Source organism: Gekko japonicus, unplaced genomic scaffold (assembly GCF_001447785.1).
Source record: "Gekko japonicus isolate JY-2015 unplaced genomic scaffold, Gekko_japonicus_V1.1 scaffold3140, whole genome shotgun sequence".
Lineage (NCBI taxonomy): Eukaryota > Metazoa > Chordata > Lepidosauria > Squamata > Gekkonidae > Gekko > Gekko japonicus.
Window position 1 is genome coordinate 13965 of NW_015172641.1, and position 22860 is coordinate 36824.

The following is a 22860-nucleotide window of genomic DNA, read 5'->3' on the forward strand; positions in this document are numbered from 1 at the left end:
TCCCGGTCATTTCAATTCTGCAAGCAGACAAAGGAACAGAAGGAGGACCTTTTTTCGGGGGGGGGGGCGGAAGAGGGAGAAGGGGGTTTGGGGGGAAAGGGGAGTCCGGCCCGCCCTGGAACCGGCTGCAGCCCCATCCTGAGACCCCGATGCAGACCCAGTGATGGGGGCGGGAGCAGGGCTGCCAGCGGGGGTGTCCCATCCTGGCAGAGCAGAAGAGAGGAACATTTAAAAAATCACCTCTGTTGTTTCCAAGGTGCAGAGAGCCCGGCAGCACCACCGGTGCTCATGGAAACACCACCAGCGCCCACCAATCACGACTCCCCGACAGGCAGAGAGGGGCGGAGCATGCAGATATGGCCACACACCCTGGTCTCAGCCTCCCCCAGACCCCAGGCCAGGAGGAGCACAGGGCACCCCACGGGGCAATGCTCCCTCTTAGCTGCGGAGTCTTGTTGTGAGCAAATAGTCTACTTTGTGAGCATTAAAGTTGTGAGCAAGCGATTTGGCTACTGCTCTGGAGCCATCCTTCCTGGGCTAAGACAAAAAATCTGTGAGCTGGAGGCTAAAGAACTCTGAGCAAGCTCACAATAGCTCAGCTTAGAGGGAACACTGCACACGGGCATCCATCACTGTGAGGATCATGGAGTGATTGACAGGATCCCCCAGAATTAACATAAGAACAGAAGAGAAGCCAGTGTTGGATCAGGCCAGTGGCCTATCAGGTCCAACAGTCGGTGTCACACAGTGGCCAGAAAGACCAGGTGCCCTCAGGAGGTCCACCAGCGGGGCCAGGACACTAAAAGCCCCTCCCACTGCTGACCCCCCCCCCAAGCACCAAGAATACAGAGCATCACTTGCCCCAACCTGAGAGTCCCTATTCATACCTTGTGGCTAATAGCCACTGATGAACCATATATTTATCTAATTCCCTCTTGCAGCCATCCATGCTTGTAGCCGCCACCGCCTCCTGTGGCAGTGGATTCCATGTGTAAATGAGTCTTTGGGTGAAGAAGAAGAAGAAGAGATTGGATTCACACCCTGCTCTTCACTGCCCAAAAGTGTCTCAGAGCAGCTTACAAACTCCTTTCCCTTCCCCTCCCCACAACAGACACCTGTGAGGTCGGTGGGGCTGAGAGAGCTCTTGACAGAAACTGCTCTTTTTCAAGGACAGCTCTTGTCAGAACTACGGCTTGCCCAAGGTCATACAGCCAGGTGCAAGTGGAGTAGTGGGGGAATCAAACCCGGTTCTCCCAGATTAGAGTCCGCGCACTTAACCACTACACCAAACTGGCTCTTCCCTGGCTGCTCCTTTTATCTGTTCTAACCCGACCGCTCAGCAATTTCATTGAGTGCCCACGAGTTCTTGTATTGTGAGAAACGGAGAAAAGTACCCTTTTCTCTACCTGCTCTATCCCACGCATAACCTTATGAACCTTGATCATGTCACCCCTCAGCTGTCATTTCTCCAAGCTAAAGAGCCCCACAAGCGTTTTAACCTTTCTTCATAGAGAAAGTGTTCCAACCCTTTTATAATTCTAGTTGCTCTTTTCTGCCTTTCCCCCCAATGCTATATTATCCTTTTTGAAGTGTGGTGACCACAACTGTACACAGTACTCCAAATGAGATCGCACCATTTATTTATACAGGGTTATTATGATCCTGGCTGATTTGTTTTCAGTTCCCTTCCTAATAAATCCCCAGCATAGCGTTGGCCTTTTTTATTGCAGTTGCACACTGTCTCGACGTTTTCAGTGAGTTATCTACCACGACCCCAAGATCTCTCTCTTGGTCAGTCTCTGCCAGTTCGGACCCCGTCATCATGTATTTATATTTAGGATTTTTGGCTCTAATGTACATCACTTTGCACTTGGCCACACTGAACCGAACGTTTTCAAGGCTGGGCTTAGGCTGGACTCTGGAAAACATTTTCTTTCCGGGTGATCTGGAGTACGGTGCCAGGAGAAAACAGGGATTCTTCTCTGGATGCAAGACTTGTTCCCTGAATTATGTTGGCTGCGTTTATAATCCCGAAAGATCATCGGTACCATGTGCTTCTCTTCTGCCTCTCCCAGAAGTCAGTAAAAAGTGTTTTAAAATATGTTGAGTGTACACAGGGCGAGGAACAAGCAAGAAAACACCCTACGTTTCTCCTTGGTCTCATTAACAGAGAGTGAAGAGATGCTGTTGAGCCGACAACTTTTCAGAGGTCCGGAAACGACTGCCGCACCTCCAGTCCAGGTAGGAGAGATGAGCGTTGTGGGATTCCGGGACCCCCGGACTGTTTCCCTGGGACCCTCCCATTCCCCTTTAGTTCTTTCATTCGTTGGGTGAAGACTAGCAAGGGAGTGACTGAATCAAGAGAGAGAGACCAGAGTTCTCAAAGAAAACCAGTTTATTTACAATACAAGCTCCCTAAGGACAAATAGCACTTTGGCACTTACGTATCTTTAAGGGTGAAAACAAAACATTTCCACATTCAGCATAGAATACTTCAACACAAACATAGTGCACTTGTGTGAAATACGGAGCGCCCTGGTCTAGTCAACAAGAGCTCACAGAGAGCTGATTGGAGACCAGCCCAGAGCAGAGACATCTTCAACAATTTATACCTTCAGTACCCAAAGGTTCAGCCCAGATGGAGTAACACACTTTTAGCAGAAGAATATCAAAATAAAGAGAACAATATTCACCTTAAACTCATACCCTAGTTAGACAGTCAGGACTGTTATGTGTAGACTTTATTGTGACCTAGAGAAATGAAAACTATTCTTTTTGGAGCAGACTGCCTTGTCCGGCTAGAGAGAGGCTTGAGAGATGACAGTAGCTAAGCCTGCAAAGCCTTATGGGAGAGGAACCCAACAGAGAGGCCTCAGCCAATCCAGGCTGTTGTACAGAAATGCCCCAGGCTCACTGATTTTTCTGTCACAATATGAGCAGGGGGGACAGCCCGTGTCCCTCTTCCTTTCTCAGGGGAGCAGTTATTTCTGCAGTTTCTACAAGGTGTCTGGGCAAGAGATCCTCTAAATGCTGTTCCCTTTACCCAGCACAAGCCTTACACCCAACTCTACGATTCTATGATTCTATCCTGATAATGTCAAGATTCTATCCCATACCTTCCCAGTCTACTCCATTCCGGGGTGCCTTTTCTGCCTGGTGTGATCTCTGAGGAGGGAATCCGCTTTTCCTTTCAGGGTCCCTTTTCCTTTGAGGAGGTGTCCATCGATTTCACGGAGGCAGAATGGGCCCTGCTGGATCCGGGACAAAGAGCTCTGTACAGGGAAGTCATGCTGGAGAACTATGAGAATGTGGCCTTTCTGGGTAAGGATCTTTCCTTGGTGCCAAAGGTGCAAATTGCTGCCATTGTGAGGAGGCATGAATCCAACTATAGAATAGGTATTCGCAGTTTAGAGGCCTGTCCCACTACTTGGAGGGGGGGGGGGAGCTATGTCTCCCTGGCACAGCATCTGCTTGGCATGTAGAAGGTCCCAGGTTCAATCCCCGGCATTTCCAGTAAAAAGTATCAGATAGGAGGTGATGTGAAAGACCTCTGCCTGAGACCCCAGAGAGCCCCTGCTGGACTGAGTAGGCAACACTGACTTCAATGGGTGAAGGGTCAGATTCAGTAGGAGGCAGCTTCATGTGTTCCTGGGTGTGTTCTTGCCCAGGGGCAACAGAGGCCAGTGCTGTGGCCATCACCCAAGCCAGAGAAGGTGTCCTGGCCTGAGGAAAAGGGAGGGATGAGAGGCCCTCAGGAAGACTCTGGAAGGGGCCAGACCCTCATTTCTCTGTTGCCAGCCTTTATATCACACCCTTCCCCCCGAATGGGATTCCAGACACCCGCTCTGCCTGTGATCTGGAAATGATCCTGTCAAGAACTGAAGCCTGGGTCCCCCTGGGTCAGTACTTGTACCTGAGCAGCACCCAGTTCAGTGGGTTCAGAAGAAGAGAGCACACAAGTAAAGCAAGACCCCCTTTTTAAATATATAAAGGTTTATCAAGGACTTAACGATAAAACATCACTAAACAGCCATGTTGCTGCAACTCAACAACAGAAAAACAAGGAGAGGTAACTGTTCTAGCTAATACATGAAATACGTGGTATTAGGTGGCACCTCTTTTACAGCATCAGTATTCCAGATGCAGCCTAAATTATTTTACAGAAAACTATTCACCATGACGCAGCAAGACAATATCAAGACATACTAGCATGGCATGAGCATACATTTAGCCTGGCTTCACTCTTGTCTATACAAGTACTATACTTTCTCCCTCCTAGGGTCAGGTGGTCCTAACGACCCAATCAAGGGTCCTCCTTGATGGAATTTTCCAGAGGCTGTCAGCACCCTCCTAACCCCCCCCTTCCTGGCTACACAACTGGATAGAGTTTCTCACGAATAAGCAATGGCCTTGAAAAATATAAGGATGTTAGCCGCAGGGAGACTCGAATCACGAATGCCTGAAAGTCAGACCAGGACACTTAATAATCACGTAAACCTTTGGGGGAACTAGCGTGCTCTGCCTCACAGATCTATTCCCCTTATACTGGTTGGAATTGTGGGCTTTGATGATCTTGACCATGGTTTCATCCTTTTCACTCTTGAATTTCTTTCCTTCCCCATATAAGAATGATCCCTTTCTCTCTCTGTCTCTCTGTGAACGAAGGCAGGAGTATAGAAGAGACTACGGTGGAGATAGACAACGGACTGGCATCTAAAGGAAGTCTGAGGATTTCCTCAAGAGGATCCCAAGGATATATTTCCTTCCCAAATGAGCTGGCTGAGAGTGAGTATCCTTCACAGCTATGTCAAGGGAAAAAGCAAGGAAGTGCCATGGGGGATTTCTGATTCACTTCTGAGCAACATTTTGTACAATCATGCAGCCGACTGGGGAAGGAGGGAGACCCTGAAACCTGGAGGCTCAGAAGCTCTTTCTGGGCAGGAGCTCATCTGTGGCACTTGAGGGGGTGAGGTATCATTGATACTAGATATTCTGGGGAAAGGTTGAAGGGTGGTTAAGATCAGCCAAGATGGACAAGGCCGAAGGCCTGTCGTCAATCCTTTCCTCCTGCGGTTACATAGATGCCTTTGGACCTTCCCAGCCCTCCCAGGTGCTAACAGGATCTCTGTCTTTATTCCAGCAGAGGATGATCAGAGGACGGAAGAGGGTGAGGAAGTTCATCAGCAAATCCCAGATAAAGTTAAAAATGAAGACCTGAAAGAAAACATCACAAATCGAGGAAAACTGATGAGAAAGAAAGTCGGTCATATGGTTGAGAAGAGAGATGGAAGACGGTGTAATGTAGATATTCCAAAGCACAGGATAATAAAAGCAAGTAAATCCATTAGGTGTGAAAAGTACTTCAGAACTAGATCACAGAACTTTGTACACCAAAGAATAACTTTTGAATGCTCAGAGTGTGGAAAGAGATTCGGTGTGCGGGGGAATCTTAAACGCCATCAGAGAATCCACACAGCGGAGAAGCCTTTTGAATGCACAGAGTGTGGAAAGAGATTCAGTCAGAATGGCAGTCTTCAACTGCATCGAAGAACCCACACAGGGGAGAAACCTTTTGAGTGCTCAGAGTGTGGAAAGAGATTCAGTCAGAATGGCAGTCTTCAACTGCATCAAAGAATGCACACAGGGGAGAAACCTTTTGAATGCTCAGAGTGTGGTAAGAGATTCAGTGTGAGTGGCCATCTTCAACTGCATCGGAGAACCCACACAGGGGAGAAACCTTTTGAATGCTCAGAGTGTGGAAAGACATTCAATATGAGTAGCAATCTTCAACTGCATCGAAGAACCCACACAGGGGAGAAACATTTTGAATGCTCAGAGTGTGGAAAGAGATTCAGTCGGAGTGCCCATCTTCAACAGCATCAGAGAACCCACACAGGGGAGAAACCTTTTGAATGCTCAGAGTGTGGAAAGAGATTCAGTCAGAGTACCCCTCTTCAACTGCATCGAAGCACCCACACAGGGGTGAAACATTTTGAATGCTCAGAGTGCGGAAAGAGATTCAGTCAGAGTGGCCATCTTAAACTGCATAAAGGAAAGCACACAGGAGAGAATCCTTTTGAATGCTCCAAGTGTGGAAAGAGATTCAGTCAGAGTAGCAGTCTTCAACTGCATCTAAGAACCCACACAGGGGAGAAACCTTTTGAGTGCTCAGAGTGTGGAAAGAGATTCAGTCAGAGTAGCAGTCTTCAACTGCATCTAAGAACCCACACAGGGGAGAAACCTTTTGAGTGCTCAGAGTGTGGAAAGAGATTCAGTCAGAGTACCCATCTTCAACTGCATCGAAGCACCCACACAGGGGTGAAACATTTTGAATGCTCAGAGTGCGGAAAGTGATTCACTCAGAGTGGCCATCTTAAACTGCATAAAGGAAAGCACACAGGAGAGAATCCTTTTGAATGCTCCAAGTGTGGAAAGAGATTCAGTCAGAGTGGCAGTCTTCGAAACCATCAGAGAACCCATACAGGGGAGGACCCTTTTGACGGCTCAGAGTGTGAAAAGAAATTTAGTACCCATGGCAATCTTCAACTGCGTTAAAGAAGCCACACATGGGAGAAACCTTTTGAATGCTCAAAGCGTGGAAACAGATTTACTCAGAGTGACATTCTTCTACTGCAATGAGGAACCCATGCAAGGAGAAACTATGTAACTGCGTAGCCATGAAAAGAGTTTGTCTCCTATTTCACACTTAAAAGACAACACTATTTCACACTTAAAAGGTAAAAAATGCTGTAACAAGCTTGAATCTACTCTGAAATCTTACGCTTCTCTGGAAGAAATGTTATAAATACTCAAGAGTGTGGAAAGACTGGCTATGTTCAAAACCTCAAAAAGACCCCCTAGGGAAGAAAATGAGGATGGGCAATGGCTTATTTTGCAAGAAGAATCAGCTGATCTCTACTTTAACATCAAGGACTCCTCCCAGGGAAGGAATCTTCTCAATGCTCAATGTGGGGCAAGAGCTTTGAGGCACATGTCCAATCTTCATGTTCTTAAGAGAGTCCATACAAGGGTGCATCTTTCCTATAGCTGGCCCTGGCGCTGGAAGTTCAGAAAGGCTGAGAACGTAGTTACACAAAGAAAGAACTTTTTAGTTTTTCCCCTCCTCTGTGAAACTTGCTACTTCAGGTTATCTGCCATTCTAACTCTGGCATCTTCAAAACTGGCAAAAACAGTTCCTTTCCCAAATTCTATGAAGTAATAGAAAAGTTGAGAGGATAACAGATATCTACAGCCTCTCTCCTACCGGTATAACCATAGTGTGACCAGCCGGCACCAGAAACAAGGCTCAGCTATTATCGGGAGCTGGATGGATTGTGCAGATGATTCCCATCCTACAGTCACTCCACTGGCTGCCCATCAGTTACGGGACTCAATTTGAAATATTGGCTCTTACACAGAAAGCCCTTCATGGGCTTGGACCCCCCTATTTGCCAGACTGCCTCTCCCCCTCTGCACCGCCACAACAGCTTCGCTCAGCAGAGCAAGGTCTTCTGCAGGTACCAACCTGCAAGTGGGCAATAATCAGGTGCCCATACCTGGGCCTTCTCTGCTGTGGCCCCAACGTTAAGGAATGGCCTACCTGAGGAAGTTGGGAAGGCTCCCTCTCTCCTGTCTTTCTGCAGAGTATGAAAAACTGAGTTATTCAAAGATGTTATTCATGTCTTATTTAATGTTTCACGTTCAGGCATATGCTTCCATCCGATTTTTTTATTTCTGATTGGTTCAACAACCCTGATACTATTGTGTCGTTTCCTGAATGCCTCATCTTGTTGATTGTATCGACTCATTTTGTGTCATCTGCCTTGAGTCCAAGTGAGAATAGCTGACATAAGTAAATAATGTCCGGCTGCGGCTCCTCATCTCCCCAAGCCCTGTGCTCTCCAGGGCTCAACCCCCAAATCTCCAGGAATTCCCCAACCTGGAATTAGCAACCCTGGCAAGGCCTGGCACCCATGAGTCCTCACTGAAAGGCCAAAACTTCCTGAAAAAACCCTTCAACTTCCCCTTGCCTTTTGATCACAGAAACCCAGTGTGGAATGCTGTGGTTGCCTAGCAACAGCCTCTGAGGAAATCCATTCCTTCAAGTTACAGGTTGTCCTGGAAGTCACGTTGTTTTGTTGTATTTCTGAAGTTCCAGTATAGATAGACAACCGGGAAATAAGTTTAAAGATTTATTTGCCAGGCAGATAGGTGATTACAGAAACCAAGTCTGCAAGAGATCATACACATTTTCAGGGTGTGTCGCATACTTATACAGTTTTAGACATACGCACAAAGAGCTTAAGTTAGTAACTTTCCACTGCTTGCATGTCTGCATCGTATTATCTGTTTGTGGAAACCACACTTTTCTCAGAATGACTTACCCAGAAAGCCTTGTGGGTTTTGTTGCTGAAATTTGCTTCTTGCAAAACTGGCTTACAGATGTACTTCTGCTGATCTTAGCACAGTCTGTTCTGCAAGTGAACACAGGTTGTGCTAGGGGGAGCTAGTGCACAGAATTTAAGTGGCTGCTCAAGGATTTTAGCTTCCAGCTCACAAGCATTTTCCCCTCTATTGGAAACAATGGAGGATGGGGGCACCTCCTTCTTGGGCCCATAGAATTGGACCCTCTGGTCCAGGGGTGGCCAAACTTGCTTAATGTAATACCCACATAGAATAAATGTCAGATGTTTGAGAGCCGCAAGACACGAACAAATATTACACAATCATTTTTATTGGAAGACATGCAAATTTGCTTTTTATTAACATTTTTTAAAATAAATTTTAATTAATTTTCCAGTTACAATAACAAGAAAGAAAAAAGAAAGAAGTAAATGTAGTAATAATACAAGAACTTCAATGAATAACAATACATTAACCTGAACATTAACAAATAACTTATAAACTTAACAGTAACAAAAATTATACTACCAACATAATGTTAAGACAATCAGCTTTAGTTTCTGTGACTATAATCTTTAAGGAAAATACTTTGACATTATCATATTCAAAGTTATTTAAAGAAGCCAGCCAGATTTCAGAAACTCAAAGTATTGCTTGCGTTGGGATGCTCAGATCTCTTCAACAATCATTTCTAAAAATATATCTGGAAAAGAACTGGGATGTGAAACAAAACTTAATATGTTTAGATCAATATTAAGTCAAATGATGTTATCTTTAGATTGTAATGATAAGAAATTGATATAGTTGATGATACGAAGTAATTTGGAGCAGGGGTGGAAGCATTGCGGGAAGCCACTGGCGGGAGGGGAGGAACTGGGAATGGGGTAGACAATTGATAGAACGAAATGATTTAATTTTATATGTTGTATTCCTGAGAAAATAAAATTTGTTTACCAAAAAAACACAATCATTTCTAAATTTTCTAAAATAGCAAACCACCTTTCGATATAGTTAGAACAGCCAATGGAAGGGTCTAAATTAGAAATACTATCTGCCACCTTGTCCATAATAAAGTGATCCCATAGAGGGAGCGGTGGCGCAAGCAGTAAGAACGCTTGCAGTAACATCATAGCGACCGGGGTGAGCTCCCGGCCCGAGTCCTAGCTCCCGCCCACCCAGCGGTTAGAAAGTTAAATAGCAAGTAGATAAATGGGTACCTACCCTTAGAAGGGCGGGGGCACCCTCCTCCAAGTGGGGATGTGGTGGGAACATCAGTGACAGCGGCGACGGCAGCGGTGATGTGGTGGTGTAGCACGGCAATCCCTGGCGGCCAGAGAAGAGCAGCAGCGTCCAGCGCTTGGCAACGAGTCACGGAGGAACGCGCGGTGACGTGAGCAGCATAGGCTTGGCGGAGCCGGATGTGGACATAGCTTGGCTGGGGTGCTACGGGCCGCGCGCCAGAAGATCGCCGAAGCCGAGAAGACTGGTCTTAAAGAATGGGACGCCGACCCCAGTGGACTGCCGGAGGAAGAGAGCCGGGGAACAACTATCCCACCACTCAGGTGCCGGTAGGCTGCCCCACCCCCTGCAATATATGTGGCCATAGTATAGGAGTAACTTGCACTTGCACCATACCTGTAAACCGCTCTGAGACCTTCGGGTCTGAGCGGTATATAAACCGAATGTTAAATTAAAAAATAAATAAATCTTGGAGTACCATACAGCCAGCATTGGGGGATCAGATTCTTTCCAGCAGTAATCTATTGTTGTTTTGGCTGCAGAAAGAAGTAGCGTTACAAGGTCCTTTCTAGACTGAGGAATCGAGGTGCCCTCCCAAAAATTTAGAAGAACGATTTCTGGCTTGCATGGAATATCATAACCTGTTTATTAACATTAAATGAGACTGCCAAAAATAAAAAGGGGGTAAAAACAGATATTGATAATGATATAATGATATTTGTCTAAGAGAGAGAGAAATAGAGAGGTGGAAAGAAGAATGAAAGAGGTGGAGAGAAAGAGTGAGAAACAAGAAAGCAAATAGATGGGGAGGGAGGAAGAAAGAGAAAAAGAAAGGTGGAAAGAAAGCAAATGATGTTGAAGAAAGAGAGAGAGAGATGAGGGGAAGTTGGTGGAGATGAGGGGGGAGGGCACTCTATCCCTGAAGATGGGTGGGATAGAAACGGCTGGCTCTGAGTTGGGAAATTTCTGAGGAGGGGTCAGGGAGGGTCCTCCGGGAGTTATAGTGCCCTAGAGACCATCCTCTAAAGCAGCCATTTTCTGCAGAGGAAGTGATCTCTGTAGTCTGGGGGTAGATTTTACTTCGGAGAGATCTCCAGGCCCCACCTGGGTGTTGGCCAACCTAGCAGAGACCCTGCAGGAGGAGAACCCCTCTTCATCCAGTCCAGTGTCCCTGGTCAGGGATAATCCAGGGCAGCGGTCCTTAACCTTTAGTCCCCTGCCATCTACCAGATCTGAAACAGAGCCTGGATCTTCGTTACACAGAGAGTGATTAAAATGTGGAATTTGTGGCCAGAAGATGTTGTGATGGGCACAGGAATAAAGACCTTTAAAAGGGGATTAGATTCACAGAAGATCAATCTATCAGTGGCTACTAGCTGTGGTGACTGGGGGGAACCGCCACATTCAGAGGCTCTAATCCCCTGAATCGCAGAGCCAGGAGGGAAGATCAGGGGAAGGCCTTGGCCTTTATGCCCTCTTGATGGCTAGAGGCAGGGGTCATTTAGTAGAAAAAGAGGTGCAGGAGCTCATTAGCATAACTTATTCACACAACTTATTTGCATATGCCACACCCCCTGACATCACTGGAAGTATGTCGGAAGGCAACACCCACCGCTAAGGCTCTGATGACAAGGAGATTTGGCTTGTTGAGTCCTGTGAGTAGGACTCTTCTTCCTCCTCCACATCCGTTTTAAAATTCTTTTCGTTCTGCTTCTTTTTTACATTAAACATTTGATTCATAAATCTTTCTGCTTTTGGAACAGAGTCAATTTTAGATTTTTTTATCCTGGTAATAAAACTCAGCCCTTCCGGAAATAGCCATCTATACGATATTCCTTTTTTTGCAGAGAGAGAGTAGGCATCCTGTATAGTTTCCTCCTTTTTCTTACTTCGAATGGGATGTCTTTCAAAAATTTTATCTCTTCATTCTTGATTTTTAAGGATTTCCCCATTGTTGACTTTAGCACCAGTTCTCTGGTTGATCGTTTGGTGAATTTTAAATAATTTTCCCCTGGGAGTCCTATACGCCACATCCATTTCCTTAATTAAGTCTTCTTGTTTGTAATCCATTAGTGGGGCCAAGGCAACCGCCAAGAGTTCCTTTAAGTCCTCATTCTTATCCTCAGGTATTCCATGAAAACGTAAAACATACATGGATCTTTCTAGCTGGAGCTGTATTAGCTGTGTTTTATCCAAGGATCTCTCCTTCTCTGCTTCATCCACTCTTTTATTAATACTCTGAGTCTGTTTTTCCATATTTTTCAACATTTTCTCAGTTGCTGTGGTTCTCTTGTCCATTTGATTTAACCGTTTTTGCACATTGTCCAGTTTTGTGTTGAGAGTAGTCATCTGTTCCATTAGAGGGCACAGTGCATTTGCTAACAGCGAAGAAAAGTCTGTAGATGCTTCCTGGTTCTGGGAGGGAGTCATTGGTATGTTATTTCCGGTCACCAGTTTTTTCTCCGGCGCTCTCCGTCCTCTCCCAACCATAATATCAACAAGAAGTAAGTTTTCCAAAACAAAGCAAAAGTTATACGTTTTAATTCCGCTTCATGACACTGTCTAACCATCTCATCCTTTGCCGTCCCCGTCTTCTTTGACCTTCAATCTTTCCCAGCATCAGGGTCTTCTCCAGTGAGTGCTCCCTTCTCATTTGGTGGCCAAAGTATTTGAGCTTCAGTTTCATTATCTGGCCTTCCAGGGAACAGTCAGGGTTGATTTCTTTGAGGATTGACTGATTTGTTCTTCTTGCAGTCCAAGGGACTCTCAAGAGTCTCCTCCAGCACCATAGTTCAAAAGAATCTATTCTTCGGCGCTCGGCCTTCCTTATAGTCCAACTCTCGCAGCCATACATGACTACTGGGAATACCATTGCTTTGACCATGCGGACTTTTGTTGGCAGGGTGATGTCTCTACTTTTTATCATGCTGTTTAGGTTCGCCATCGCTTTCCTCCCAAGGAGCAGGCGTCTTTTAATTTCATGGCTGCAGTCACAGTCTGCGGTGATCTGGGATCCCAGGAACGTGAAGTCTGTCACTACTTCCACGACTTCCCCTTCTATTTGCCAAGGAGTGATGGGGCCGGATGCCATGATCTTAGTTTTTTTGATGTTGAGCTTCAAGCCCACTTTTGCGCTCTCCTCTTTTACTCTGAGCAAGAGGTTCTTTAGATCCTCTTCACTTTCAGCCATTAGAGTGGTATCATCTGCATATCTGAGGTTGTTGATCTTTTCCCCAGCAATCTTAATTCCCGCTTGTGATTCATCCAGGCCAGCATTTCGCATGATGTACTCTGCATATATATTAAATAAGCAAGGTGACAGTATACATCCTTGTCGTACTCCTTTTCCTATGCTGAACCAATCAGTTGTTCCATATCCGGTTCTAACTGTTGCTTCTTGGCCCTTATACAGGTTTCTCAAGAGACATGTGAGGTGGTCTGGTACTCCCATCTCTTTAAGGACCTGCCATAGTTTGTTGTGATCCACACAGTCAAAGGCTTTAGCATAGTCAATGAAGCAGAAGTAGATGTTTTTCTGGTACTCTCTTGCTTTCTCCATAATCCAGCGAATGTTGGCAATATGATCTCTCGTTCCTCTACCTCTTCGAAACCCAGCTTGTACTTCTGGCAGTTCTCTATCCACGTACTGTTGAAGCCTAGCTTGTAGGATCTTGAGCATGACCTTGCTAGCGTGTGATATGAGTGCAATTGTGCGATAGTTTGAACATTCCTTGGCGTTGCCCTTCTTTGGGATTGGAATGTATACTGATCTTTTCCAATCCTGTGGCCACTGTTGCGTTTTCCAAATTTGCTGGCAAATTGAGTGCAGCACTTTAACAGCATCATCTTTTAAGACTTTGAATAGCTCAGCTGGGATACCATCACCTCCACTAGCTTTGTTGTTAGTAATGCTTTCTAAGTCCTATTTAACGTCACATTGCAGGATGTCTGGCTCGAGGGCAGTGATTATACCGTCGTGGTTGTCAAGGACATCAAGGTCTTTCTTGTACAGTTCTTCTGTGTATTCTTGCCATCTTTTCCTAATCTCTTCTGCTTCTGTTAGGTCCCTACTGTTTTTGTCCTTTATCATGGCCAGCTGTGCATGGAACGCTCCCTTGATTTCTCCAATTTTCTTGAAGAGATCTCTAGTCCTTCCCATTCTATTGTTTTCCTCTATTACTTTACATTGTTCATTCAGGAAGGCCTCCTTATCTCTCCTTGCTGTTCTCTGGAAATCTGCATTCAGTTGGGTAAATCTTTCCTTTTTGCCTTTCGCTTTCCTTCTTTCCTCTGCTATTTGTAAAGCCTCATCAGACAGCCACTTTGCTTTCTTGCATTTATTTTTCTTTGGGATGGTGGTGATTGCTGCCTCCTGTACAATGTCACGAACCTCCATCCATAGTTCTTCAGGCACTCTATCTATCAAATCCAGACCCTTGAATCTATTCTTCACCTCTACTGTATATTCATCAGGGATGTGATCTAGGTCAAACCTGAATGGCCTCGTGGTTTTCCCAATTTTCTTCAGTTTAAGTCTGAATTTTGCAATGAGTAGCTAAGCTCTATATAAGATATTAAACTGCATCTTGAATTTTCTTGGCTCTCTATTCATTTGTTTCTGTTCTGATACGTATAATGGAACTTTGAATGGTTTCCTTAGTTTGAATGGGCTAATAGACTTCCTGAATTTCAGAGGATACAGTGAAACATGCCAGGAGGTGTTCAGTCCTGGACGTTTTCCATGTCCCATAATTTGGAGGCCGTGTTTAAATTTTTGATCTGATCCAATGTGTGTCAGTGTTGACGATGGTTCCAGCGTTTCCAGAGGCAGAAGACCTTAAATCCCTTCATTAAAGAAAACTCAAAATCCTCTGATCTTTTCCACACACAGTCCACTGGAGCCCTTAACTAAAAAGAAGGGGACCTGGGTTGTTCCAACCCTGCCTTGGCGCAGAAGAAACATGAGAGCACACAGAAAACCGTGTTCTCAGTCAGTCCCCATCTTGGCCAAATCCAGGGGTGGGGATCTTCATGCATTTACTAAACTCTGTTCATAATGGGCAAACAAAGAAAGGGGATATTAAGTTTACACAAAATGAATTATTGTTTAACTTCCTTTGTAGAATGATCCCTAATAACATAAGAGAAGCCAATGTTGGATCAGACCAATGGCCCATCCAGTCCAACACTCTGTGTCACACAGTGGCCAAAAATACCAGCTGCCATCAGGAGGGACCAGGACACTAGAAACCCTCCCACTGTTGCCCCCCCCAAGCACCAAGAATACAGAGCATCACTTGCCCCAAACCGAGAGTCCCTATCTATACCTTGTGGCTAATAGCCACTGGTGGACTTCTGCTCCATATGCTTATCCAATTCCCTCTTATAAGAACATCAGAGAAGCCAATGTTGGATCAGGCCAAAGGCCCATCCAGTCCAACACTCTGTGTCACACGGTGGCCAAAAATACCAGGTGCCATCAGGAGGTCAAGCTGTGGGGCCAGGACATTAGAAGCCCTCCCACTGTTGACCCCCCAAAGCACCAAGAATACAGAACATTCCTTGCCACAGACCGAGAGTTCCTATCTATATGATGTGGCTAATAGCCAGTGATGGAACTCTGCTCTTAACATAAGCTCATAAGAGAAGCCAATGTTGGATCAGGCCAGTGGCCTATCCAGTCCAACACTTTTTGTCACACAGTGGCCAGAAATACCAGGGGCCATCAGGAGGTCCAGCAGTAGGGCCAGGACATTAGAAGCCCTCCCACTGTTGACCCCCCCCAAGCACCAAGAACACAGAGCATCACTGGCCCCAGACTGAGAGTTCCTATCTATACCTTGTGGCTAATAGCCACCGATGGACCTCTGCTCCAGAGGTTTATCCAATTCCCTCTTGAAGCTGTCCATGCTTGTAGCCGCCGCTGCCACCTCCTGTGGCAGTGGATTCCACAAAAACCCTGCTTTCAAGTGTAAATTCTCTGAGCCTGCCTTGGCAGGGAAGGCGGGGTATAAATTAAACAAAATAATAAAACAAAATGAAGGAGTTGAGGTAAAACTGTGCGAATCCTGTCATAAAATTTCCAAGGGTGTATTCTCTATACAAACTGGCTAGAAGAGAATTAGTAAGGCTGAACAACCATGTCGGAGCAATGTAGAGAGATGGCCTGATCGGAGCCAACGTTCCCTCTAAGCTGTGGAGTCTTGTGAGCAGGGGTCATTTCGTAGAAAAAGAGGCGCAGGAGCTCATTAGCATAACTCATTTGCGTATGCCGCACCCCCTGACATCACCAGAAGTGTGTCAGAAGGCAACACCCACTGCTCAGGCTCCAGTGGACTGTTTTGGATTGCTAGCTTTTTTGGGGGGGGGAGGAACCTGCCTGTCCTGGCAGAGGAGGGAGAGCTCCTACCTGAATAAAACTTGGTCTTAAAGGTGCCACTGGACTGTCTTGGGCTGGGGGGGCTCTGCAACTTACCTGGCTGCTTCTTGCTCTGACTGAAGGCTGCTGGGAGCAGGGGGCGGGGCTTATTGCATGTGCCCGCCCCCCTGGGCTCTCTACTGCCTGCGCTCCGCTCCTGTGCGCTCCTGCAGGAAATGACCTCTGCTTGTGAGCAAAAATTCTACTTTGTGAGCTCCTGGCATTAAAGTTGTGAGCAGGCGATTTGGCTACTGCATAAATTAGTTTACTCTGGAGCCATCCTTCCTGAGCTAAGACAAAAATGTGTGAGCCGGAGGCTAAAAAACTGTGAGCTGGCTCACACTAACTCAGCTTAGAGGGAACACAGCCATTCCAATGGCTCGGAAGCAATCAGAGTAGGAAAGAGTCTGTGGCTGAGAGTTAGTGCGTCAGCTGTCAGCAGGTAGGCAATGACAAGTGGTGCTTATCTTAGTGATCCTATCTTCCTTTGAAAAGCACCATTGCCTCACTTAAAATTCGTGGCGGCCGAGAACATGAAGGCCTGGGGGAAAAGTCCACAGGACTTCCCCCCCCCCCCACACACACTTTTATTATGGAAAAATTAGAAATTTGGGGAAGCACTGGAAAAAACACATATGAAATCTCTTATTCTGATCTGAGTGAAATTACTTTTTAAGGCAAGGTTTTAGTCATCTGGAATGTGCAGTAAGGGGTTTTTTTTTTAATCTAAGATGATCTTCAGCTTTAAACATTGATATTTCTCTGTATACTTTATTCATTCAACATATTTTCAGGTGCATATTTATGGCTTAAATATGATCAGTCCTGTCCACCATTGATGACCGTATCAAAATAATGTCAGGATCTGCAGCAAAACAATGAAGTACACGCTTCTAGGAAGGTTTTACTTTTATTGAAAAGCTATAGATGCAGCAACATGAACACTGTTAGGAATGGCGGGTTACCTATGCGCATAATAGGATATAGGGCTTTCGTATGCACCCCCCCCCCAACGTAGTGCCCAATTAGATGGGTCCCACGTGCGGGCATTTGGCCGATTGCTAACGGCTTCAGAAGCTGGGAACGTAAGACGCTTCCCACGAAACCTAGACACACCCACCTCCTCCAGTGGCCTTGAGAGATATGCGTTACAGCAAAGAAGCAATTAAGCACCTGGGAAGGAATGCACAGCCATTAGCAACATACAGCACCCACATGGCAGCATAGCTGACAAATAGTCAGTATTCTCAGTGCTATAAAGTCTAATCCACTATTCAAATATGCTGCTAACCCTATTATGATTGTACTTTTCTGTGTGGATAACCCGCTACTACAAAACTTGTTTCTTTCTACTTTTTTCCCTTACCTGTCATGTGGCAAAAAGCAACATACATGTACAAAGTGCTAGTTTGGACCCTTAAAGTCTGTATGGCTCGGGGGCGCGACTAGTGTGCAAAAAAACCTGGCACCGGCCCTGATTAAACATTGCAACATACAGCACCCACATGGCAGCATAGCTGACAAATAGTCAGTATTCTCAGTGCTATAAAGTCTAATCCACTATTCAAATATGCTGCTAACCCTATTATGATTGTACTTTTCTGTGTGGATAACCCGCTACTACAAAACTTGTTTCTTTCTACTTTTTTCCCTTACCTGTCATGTGGCAAAAAGCAACATACATGTACAAAGTGCTAGTTTGGACCCTTAAAGTCTGTATGGCTCGGGGGCGCGACTAGTGTGCAAAAAAACCTGGCACCGGCCCTGATTACAGAGAGAAAAAAGAAAACTTTTAAAATGCACCGAGGAGGTTTTGCTGCTTGCCAACCTCCCAGGAGAAAAATGTGCTTCTTCACACCAGGTAATCCACCTTGTGTCTCAAGTAGAAAATTGTGTTATGTATTGAGCCTGAACTGTACTTGCAAAAGGACTTAGCTTGTGGATGCATAACAATAGCTTGCTAAGATCCTAGAATGGACCAGTAGGGTGACAGGGATCCTAGAGTGATCCAGTTAGGAAACAATGTGGTGTAGATAGCCTATGGTTGGTAGTGGGGTGTGTGTTGGGTGTGACCTTTTACAGGCTTCAGCCAGGGCCCCGCAGTGTTCCCTCTAAGCTGAGTTAGTGTGAGTTAGCTCACAGTTTTTAGCCACCAGCTCACACATTTTTGCCTTTGCTCAGGAAGGATGGGGCTCCAGAGCAAACTGATTTATGCAGCAGCCAAATTGCTTGCTCACAACTTTAATGCCAGCAGCTCACAAAGTAGCATTTCTGCTCACAAGACTCCACAGCTTAGAGGGAACATTGGCCAGGGGTTTCTCAGTGTTCTTTCTCTTGCTGAATCAGTAATAAACTATGAGCTGATCACTTGAATGGGTCTGAACCCTGTATATTTCGAAAGTTTAAAAATGAAGTCGAGGAGAAGAGATTGGATTTATACCCTGCCCTTCACTACCTGAAGGAGTCTCTCTAAATAATGAATTATGTTTATTTACGGTCTGTTTGTCAAAATAATACATATTTCGTTAAATACAAACAGATTAGCTTTCAGAGTCTCTAAATAATGATGGGCTCAGGATCACTGTACTAATTTGAAGGAACCCCCCCCCCAAAAAAAACCCCCCCATAATTGGAAGCCATGCTCCCTCTAAACTGTGGAGTCCTGTCAGCAAAAAATTCTACTTTGTGAGCCACTGGCATTAAAGCTGTTAGCAAGCAATTTGGCTACTGCATAAATGAGTTTGCCTCTGGAGCCCTCCTTCCTGACCTAAGACAAAAATGGGTGAGCCGGAGGCTAAAAAACTGTGAGCTAGCTCACACTGACTCAGCTTAGAGGGAACACTGATTAGAAGCCCCGCCCCCCAAGAGCAAAGAAACCTTCTCTTTGCAAATACTTTTCTTCTTCTTCCCATGGGAGCAGCCGGTGCAGGAACTACATTTCCCAGAGTGCCTTGCAAGCTCCAGTGAGGTCAACCCTGCCTTTTCAGGGAGGTGGAGAAGGGAATTGGGGGGGGCAGCATGGAGTCCCCCGGCGCCTCTTTCCTCGCTCCTTTCCCCCAGCTGGAGGGAGCATTCGGCTTTTGCACCTCTGCAGCAGGCAAGGTGAGCGGAGGAGCTCGTGCAATCGATCTGGGTTTATTTTATGCTCGAAACGGGGATGGACCTCGCAGGGTGGTTTTTTCCAACGCTCCACCAAGGGGCGTTGGTCCGTCTGCTGCTCCTGGAACTGCCTTGTCAATCAATCAATCCTGGTGCTTTCTCTAATCACAGTGAGCGTCACCCTCAAGAAGGTCTCTGAACTGGGAACGGGTCTGGAAGGAGGCTTGTTTTGGGGAGGAGGGAGGGAAATCCACTCCACCCTCCCTGCTTGTGCTGCCTGGATTCTCTGGAGTAAACCACCACTTCCCCTTGGAAAACACCAGAGGGATTTTATTTATTTATTTATTCCGATTTCTTAACCGCCCTTCCCTCCTTACCTGGCACTCAGGGCGGTCTACAACAAACATAAAATCCATAAAATCTTCTTCACCCAAAGAGTGATGAACACATGGAATCCACAGACACAGGAGGTGGTGGCGGCTACAAGCAGGGACGGCTTCAAGAGGGAATTGGATAGCCACAAGGTATAGATAGGAACTCTCAGTCTGGGGAAAGTGATGGGTGACAGTGGGAGGTCTTCTAGTGTCCTGGCCCCACTGGTGGACCTCCTGATGGCACCTGGTATTTTTGGCCACTGTGTGACACAGAGTGTTGGACTGGAGGGGCCATTGGCCTGATCCCACATTGGCTTCTCTTATGTTCTTATATGAACTCTGGGTCTGGGGAAAGTGATGCTCTGTCTTCTCTTCTTGGCGCTTGGGGGGGCAACAGTGGGAGGGCTTCTAGTGTCCTGGCCCCACTGCTGGACCTCCTGATGGCACCTGGTATTTTTGGCCACTGTGTGACAGAGTGTTGGATTGGATGGGCCATTGGCCTGATCCAACATTGGCTTCTCTTATGTTCTTATATGAACTCTGGGTCTGGGGCAAGTGATGCTCTGTCTTCTTGGTGATGAGGGTGGGGGGGACCAACAGTGGGAGGGCTTCTAGTATCCTGGCCCCACTGCTGGACCTCCTGATGGCACCTAGTATTTTTGGCCCCTGTGTGACAGAGTGTTGGACTGGAGGGGCCATTGGCCTGATCCAACATTGGCTTCTATTATGTTATTATGTTCTTAATGTTGGCCAGGATGTGTCCCTTGGCTTCATTTCTGGCATGGCCACTCCCACAGTCGTTCTGATTCTGGACCCAATCCGGAGGCTCCTAGCTTTCCTTTTAATGTAGATAAATAATCCCCCCCCCCTCCAATTTAGTATTCTATTTTGTGACATCCAAAAATCCGTTGAGGTGATGCAGGAGCTTCCTTGCCGTTCAAGGGCATTGCTGTGCAAACTGCAGTCATCCCACCAGGCATAAATACCAGCAAGAACTCTGAGGCCGGCCCGTTTGTCCTGGATATTCTGGGACCTGCATCTCTCGCCTGCAAAGATGTCCTGAGGATCACACAGCCTGGAAACACAATGTGGATGTATTCCTGGAGTTAAAAATGAAGTTAGTATAGGAGACAGGCCTTTTAAAATCACTTAGGATTTGTTTTGTGTTTTCATTTCATTGGACTGGACCAAGAGAAGCCCCACTTTGTGCAGTTTTCTGAATTTGTATTTCTTGGAGAGTTTGAATATATTATAACTGTTAAAGGTAAAGGTTCCCTTGCTCAAAAGCCAGTCGAATCCGACTCTAGGGTTGCGGTGCTCATCTCCGTTTCAAAGCCGAAGAGCCAGCGCTGTCCGAAGACCTTTCCGTGGTCATGTGGCCGGCACGACTGAACACCAAGGCGCACGGAACGGTGTTACCTTCCCACTGAAGTGGTACCTATTGATCTACTTGCAATTTCTTGCTTTCGAACTGCTAGGTTGGCAGGAGCTGGAACTAGAGATGGGAGCTCACTCCATCATGCGGCACCCGGGTCTCGAACTGCTGAACTACTGACCTTCCACAGCCTGCAGTTCAGCGTCTTAACCACTTGAGCCACCGCAGCTCAACAGTTATTATAACTATTAGAGGCTAAGAAAAAAATTGCAATTCTTCTTGCCATCAGTTTTTGTGCATTGCATTCTTTTAAGCACCTGAGGGTGTGATGGGATCCATCTTTTCTTCTTGAAAGCTCGGAGACCGGAACAGATGATCCAGTGGGCCGTTTCTTCCTCTTTCAGAGATCCCCAGAGGTGTCCTTTGAGGACGTCGCCATGTTCTTCGCGGAGGAGGAATGGGCTCTGCTGGATCCAGGCCAGAGGAAACTCTTCTGGGAAGTGATGGCGGAAAATTACGAGACCGTGGCCTCTCTGCGTAAGGCTCTTTCCCCCCTTTTATTACGAACACGGCCGAGAAGGAAGGGGGGTGGCGTCTTCCTTTGACGCTCTTGAAGTTTTGAGCCCACTTCCACACTGTTTCCCTTTTGTTCTCATGGTATAAGGCTTCCTCTCAGTGACAAGATGTTCTTAGGGTAGGAAGTATAAAGCCTTCAGGTCCCTGATGTGAGGTAAGTTTTGTATTCAGCCTGAAGAGGACAGAGATCTCGGAAGGGGCGGGTTTGATAAAGCAAGAGGGAAGATTTATTCAAACACACGGGAAGGTGCCCCCGGCAAAACCACAAACGAGCAAAGCAGCCTTCTTTCCACATTCCGAAATGCCTCACTTTTAAAAATTCTCTGTGGGTGTTGGTGTTACAGGAGACTACATTTCCCAGAAGGACTTGCGAGCACCGGAGAGATCGACCCTGCCTTTTCTAGGTGTCCAGGGCACCGTTTTTCCTCAAGATGGAGACGAAAATTCATGGAACATGCCGTTCCCCGGGGCCTCTCTTCTTTCCTGTTTCCCCTGGCTGGAGGGAGAATTTGGCCTTTGCTTGTCTGCAGGAAAGGTGAGTTTGGGATTTAATCTGCAGCCAGTTTGGTGCAGTGGTTAAGTGCGTGGACTCTAATCTGGGAGAACCGGGTTTGATTCCCCACTCCTCCACTCGCACCTGCTGGGTGACTTTGGGCAAGCTGCAGTTCTGATAATAGCTGTTCTTGAAAAAAGGGCAGGATCTGGAAAGAGCTCTCTCAGCCCCACCTACCTCGCAAGGGTGTTTGTTGTGGGGAGGAGGAGGGAAAGGAGTTTGTGAGCCGCTCTGAGACACCTTCGGGTAGTGGAAGGGTGGGGTATAAATCCAATCTCCTCCTCTTCTCTTGGGCAAGAATAGGGGAGGGGAGAGAAAATAGGCCCGTTCAAGAGTGAAAGAGGGAGAGGCGGCCAGAAGGAACATTAAGAGAGGGTCTTCCTGGGAAAGATCTGTGGGGTGGGGTGGGGCTACTTGTGATTTCACACACTAGAAGATGTTCCCTCCAACCATCCTGGGGGTCTTTTTGTTCTTAACACCTAAATGGGCCCCTGGACTCATCCAACAGGGTTCATTGTCTGTTCTTACCGTCCCCCCCCGTAGCTTGCTGCCCTCGCAGTTTTGTTTTTTTGCATGCTCTACGGGCTAACCCCAAAAGACGCAGTGGGCCATGTTTTGCTCCGATAATGGAAGTATTCAGGGGTCATTTCGTAGAAAAAGAGGCGCAGGAGCTCATTAGCATAACATATTAGCATAACTTATTTGCATATGCCACACCCCCTGACGTCACCAGGCTCCACTGGACTGTTTTGGATTGCTAGGTATTGGGGGGGGGGGACATGCAGATCTGTCCTCGCAGAGGAGGGAGAGCTTGTACCTGAAT

General features: G+C 46.5%; 1 pseudogene; it reads left to right on the forward strand.

Moving 5' to 3' along the window:
- The first annotated feature begins 5029 nt into the window (after positions 1-5029).
- The window catches only part of LOC107119243, a 41961-nt pseudogene continuing 24130 nt past the window's right edge, over positions 5030-22860 (forward strand).